Source organism: Chelon labrosus (assembly GCF_963514085.1).
Source record: "Chelon labrosus genome assembly, chromosome: 5".
Taxonomy (NCBI): domain Eukaryota; kingdom Metazoa; phylum Chordata; class Actinopteri; order Mugiliformes; family Mugilidae; genus Chelon; species Chelon labrosus.
The window spans coordinates 8,946,428-8,952,427 of NC_140341.1; positions in this window are offsets into that span (position 1 = coordinate 8,946,428).

Genomic DNA, 6,000 nt, shown 5'->3' on the forward strand with positions numbered 1-6,000 from the left:
GCCTGTCTTGGGATCAAGCTTTAGGGCAATAAGGGTACCTTTCCGGATATCTGCTATCAAGAACTCATCAAGCCTGGTTACAGTCACGCCCCTGGGAGCTTCTAGTTCATCTTTTGCTGAGCCCAAGCCTGACCCTCCATAAGTCTGGAGCAGGCGGCCATGCCGGCTAAACACGAGCAGGGCCCTCTCTGCAGCACAGCTTAGGGCAATCAGACCCTTAGCGTTGACAGCAATGTCAAAGTAGTTCCGACATCGTCTCGCTGAGCCATCGGCAGTTGGGGAGGTCACTTGCTGGAGGACATTGCCCCGAGGGTCAGTCACCTGTTTCAAAGTTCAAATTTAGTGTATAGTACTCATACTGTATGTTGTACAGGTTTGACACAATTAATATAACACCTACCTGAACACGTGCATTGCCACAGTCCACTATAAAGAGTTGTCCCTGTGGTGTTGCATGGATACCACTTGGCAAGGTAAGGTCAGCCCGACCAGAACCCTGCTTCCCAAACTGCGCAATGGGAAGGATGCCTCTGGGGTTTAATACCCCAAAGGACGGGTCACCCTCCTCCTCTAACTCCAAAAGCGCTGGCTCTCCTCTCTCTCCTCTACCTCTCTTCGGCTCTTGAGAGGAACAACCTATGACAGACATGGATAAAGACCTAGCCACAAGGGGCTGTTTTGATCTAGCCTCAGTGACTTGTCTCTGTGGCTGGTGCAAAACATTGTGACTTCTATAGGCAGGGTACAAGAGAGTCTGCCCCATGTCAGAGACTCTAGGTCCCCTACTGACAACTGGTGAAGCTGGGGTGGAGCTCGACGTGGAATTTAAGTTGCTACGCTTGACTCTCCACACTCCATGCTCATTTGACCCTCCACTGATCAACGGATGTGTTTTGTGTGTCAAGTCCACTGCGGACTTCGATAAGCGGCAACTGTTGTTCAAAGAGCTTTTGGTCGCCTTGTAGTCATGAGACGGGCTAACAATGAAAGTGTAGCTGGAGTCGAGGCTGTCTGTTGGGGATGGTGCTCGACCAGAGTCGCCAAGCGTCCCGAGGGAGTGTTCATCAGAGGACTGGCTGAGGCGAGAGTGAGGTCGGCCCCTGCAAGTGAGGTCTAAGCAACTTTGACTGGCCACAGAGTCTCTTGCATACATTCTGGGGGATGTTAGGGCACCGCTGCCATACCTAAAATGTCTGCTATTGGAATCTTGACTCACTTTTCCTTTATCTCCATCCTGGCTGTCTAAACTCAAGCAGTGACTCAGCTTAGGATGCTCCCGTCTTCGTTCGGGTGAAGGGGATGGCTTCCTATTGGAGGCTGCAGTAAGTAATTTTCTCTGATTCCTGGGAGAGTACTGTTTTCCATTACCATTCATTTTGTACACCTGGTCCTTGTCTTCATTGTCAATGTTTTTAAGTACAGTAGGGACAGCCAGAAATACATCCTCTCCCTGTGACTGAAAGGACTCCATCTCATCATCATGGAATGACTCCCAGTCAGACTGTTCGCACTTCGGAAGCCAGCGAGATATCTTTGCAGAGGACAGCCTTTGCTCCTCTTCTGATTCAAGGTCACTCCTGTTAGAGAGGCTGATCTTTCTCACAACCCTGCCTGTTGGTGATGTCCAACCCTGTCCTTTGGGGCTCTTCTCACCCCCAGAAGCTTGATGGTCTGTGTCTTCACAGTGAATCTCCTGTGAATGGAGAGCACACATTTGTCCCTTCGGCCCACAACCTCCAGCATTCAGACGCAGGCTTTGTTCTTGCACACGAATGTCTCCAAAGGTGACAGCATTAGGTTGAGAACTAGGTTTGAAGTTAACTTTCTTTAGGGAAACGGAGACTTCCCAGGGTTGTAGGAACTCTGCAACCTCCTTATGCAGCGGGTTTTGGTTTGCCCCACTTTCACTCAAGACTGACCCACCCACGTCCTGAATCCTCCGCTGAAGTTGAGCCAGTTTACGGATCCTTTGGTCCAACAGAGACTGGCTGACTCGCGCCGCCGCCATGTTTTCTCTTTGCACCTGCTCCAAACGCTGCTGAGTGTCTCGATGGTCCTGCTCCACTCTCTCCAGCAGACGCCTTTCCTCTCTGCGCGCTCCCAGGATGGCTCGCTCTACTCCCCGCTTCACGGACTCTGTCTCGGTTGCATGACGCTCCTGTAGCCTACGCAGCTCGGCCTCCGCCTGGGCAAGGTCACACTGTGCCTGTGCTACCCAACATGGAGGGGACTGAGGTAGGAGAGCAGCTGAAAGACCATCTGAGTGGGAATCAGGGCTTGGGCTGTGGACTGGGACTGGAGAGGTGGGGTTGCTCCCCAAAGGACTTCTGGCAAACATCATAAATGGATGTATATTTTGTTTCCTAGTATTCACTTTGAGTTCCTGCAGAAAGACAAAGGAAAAAGGGAAAATACATGAATAATTTAATCTTGCATATAATAAATGTGAAATGCTATGTCAGTAATTAAGATTATAATGAGTTTGTTGCTGTTTCCAAGCAAAATCCTTCTACCTCCTCTATCGCAAGTTCTTTCTGCAAGCAGTCTTGCCTGCAGAACTTGCACAGAGCAGGACGAAAGTTTTGAGTTTTGCACTGAGAAATCTATTAGCAATTCAAAAGAAAGCAGACAGCCAGAAGCATCCAGAGTGAGTACAAGAGTGGGAGGTAAGGAGACAGCCCAAGTGTCAATAGAACAATACATCTCAAACTCCCCAGTTCTGTGAATAGACCCCGCTTTGATATTTTATTCATGAGCTGAACAAAGTAATGCAGAGAAACGTGCTGAAAGATATCTGCCTGTCCTGTGTGTGATGTGTTGTCATAATACTGCAACCGCGGGGAGCCGTCATATGATAAACGGCAAGTAGCGTTTTAAGTGGGCGAACATTAGAAAATTCATGGCCCCAAACCGTACTTTTTTTCCCACTTTATATTCACAATAAAAAAAATTATTAAATCATGCCTTCAGCAATGTTTGTATATATAAGGGCCTTTAGCGAATTTAGCCCGAAATTAACAAAACAAAGACTCAAATTGTTGAATTGTTGCAAGCAGCTTGAACACAAAGAACCAGTGAATTGGAAAGGAAGTACATGGCCAATAAAAAGTCTGTGTTATCAGCTAGAAAATGCTCAAATGTTTTCATTTTATTTGACCTAAAGTTCGCAGACAATATGAGTGCGACTGTAGAATTAATAATGTATGGTCAGTGTCAGTAGTTAGATAGGAGGTTGTAGGACATGAAATCAACTTTATGCAGTTAATATCGATGCTACTGACTTATCATTTTAGGATTATGCCACAGACCTCCACATAAATCAGCCGTACCATTGTTCTTTTACTGTGAATGCACTGTAGGCAATTTTAAAGTTCTACTACATGAACCGTCCCATTTGAGTGGCACATTGTTGGTTTTTGTCTTGAAAGGGAATTTGTCGTGGTATCACAACAAAGTATTCAATGTCACCAGCCTTATCCAGCCAAGAGGAGAAAATAGAGAGATGCATCCATCAACCGTATAACTCAACTTTGAATTAAGCGGCCTTTAATAGACTGATGCAAAACCAATAATGCTAAGAAGATGATGATGCTGATTGTACTTAAAATAGCATTTGGTCTGCATTGACAGCATGTGTGGTTTAACCATTTAAGTAGTGTGACGGCCACCTGCTACTAGGGTCTCTTCCGTGTTTTTCCTTTGTGTTGTTGCTGGTCTGTCTCTGCAGGTACCTTAGGGGGCGGGTCTCAATTTGGGCAATTGGGAACACCTGGCCAGTCTCCCTGAGCCTTTAAGAACTGGAAGTCACGGTCCTCACTCTTTCTCTGCTCTTCGACCTGGAGTCCTCCGACATGTGATTTTGTTCTGTTGGCTTCGGCTTGTTTGCTTTATGTTAGCACCTTTCAGCAACACACACACTGATACTCACACTCAAACCTCATTACTTCTTATGGGTTTTTTGGTTTTGTTTAAATAAACCTGGTAACCGTTATGTTTAGATCGTGTTTCTCTGTTTTTTGTCCAGGCTTATGAGCCATGTCATGACAGTAGCCATACTATAAGTGTACTTGCTGCCGTACAAGTTACCTTACACATTAATAATTTATTATCCTGAAAGCAACATTGTTCCTATGAGAACGTTGATGTTAAATGTAAAAACGACGAACAGGGACAGTTTTAATTGGAGTTTTTTTTTTAGGTGTAGCTACTTGTATTTGAGAACTTCTTCTGGTGCCACCGTCTCTTATTTCATGTTTTAGAAAGTTGACAGGTGTAGCTTAGGGCACCGTGACAGTCCCATCTGTTGGTGTCTCGAACCAGGTTCCTTCTCACGTTACCAAACTACATTATAGATGAGGGGGGCTCAGTTACTCATCCTGTGAATGCTGCGTCACATTATGAATAGTCGATGATGAAAAACGCTGCTATTAATGCAAAAAAGTAAGAACTTAAGACTGTAATTAAGAAATGAAAATTAAAGTTACTCAAATTGTACTTTACAATCTGTTATTTGTTACCGCCTTTCGTGTAGAGCACAGGTGTCAAACATACGGCCCGCGGGCCAAAAGCGGCCCGCCAGAGAGTCTAATCTGGCCCGCAGCATAAATTTGCAAAGTGCAAAAATAACATGCACTACTTTGTCCACTGTTTTAGTAAGAGAACACAACGCTGAGACCCCGGACTAAACAGCAGACAGCAATGTGCCCAAATTTCACTTATTTTTGTTAAGAAATTTCATTTTTTTTAAAGGATAGTTACAGAATGTAAACTTTCTTCTAATTTACTTCACTTATAGGTTATTATGCCGTTATCTTACTGGTCCGGCTCACTTGAGATCAAATCAGGCTGTATGTGGCCCCTGAACTAAAATGAGTTTGACACCCCTGCTGTAGAGGGTCCCAGGTGGCTGGGGACTATCCCAGCTGGCACTGGGCGAAGAGTTGGGAACAGTCCAGAACAGGGCTAACTAAGAGAGACGACCGTTCACACTCACACCTACAGCCAATTTAGAAATGAACCCAACATGCACGTCTCTAGAATCTATCACTGTTGTCTTACCTATAGTCAGGTGCCGGCGCTGCTACCACCCCATGCTCCACTCTTCTTCACCACATCCCTCCACTCCTTCACTCCTTCGCTCCTTCACTCCTCGCCTCCCTCCCTCTGTGCCGGTGAGCCTCAATTTGGCTGTTGCTAGGACACGGCCAAGCCGACTCCAGTTTCCTCTGTATGCAAACTCAGAAGTGTGCGCATCCACACTTGACATTTGTCTTGGTTGTCAAGCTGCGTACTTTGCACTTTGCTTGGACTCACGCTGTGTGTTTTAGAAAAGCATCAGAGTGGAGGGTAAATCCAATAACAGGCTGCAGCTTCAGGAAGCGTGTTTACCCCAACATAGACGTGCTATATGATATAAAAGCAGGGCAGTGTTGCGGAGATGGTTGGTAATAAGGGTTTACTTTGACGTGCATTAAACATTGATTTCCAAGGTCGGTATCGTGCTGTCTTCTGGGTTTGAGCCAGTGCTTTCTTTATAAGGTCTCCGTCAGCTCTGCTTCTGTGATGTGCTGGCGACAGGCAACAAAATATTTATAGTGTTAGCCGATCCATTAATAAAGAATGAACAATGAATTAGCAAATATTCACATTTAAGAGGCGGGAACTAATCGATTTTGAGCTGTTTTTGTGCAAATTTGCAAATCTTCTTGTAGTTAGTGAGTGAAATGTAAGAATGCAGCCGTCGCACATTTGCAGAAGCCAGTGTGACACCTTCAGATTGGTTGTTTTGTCTGACTTGAAATATAAAAAACAAAATAGTTTAAATTAAATCAATATAAAACAAATAACTGCTGCATTTCCTCTGATGGAGCGGCTTGTATTTGTAAAAATAAGTGCCTTCAAATGATAAAATGTTGAATTTCTAGTTATTGTAACTGATTAACTCACAGCTCTAAGCATTAGCCGAACCTAGGGTGTACAGACTGATCAGGCATAACATTA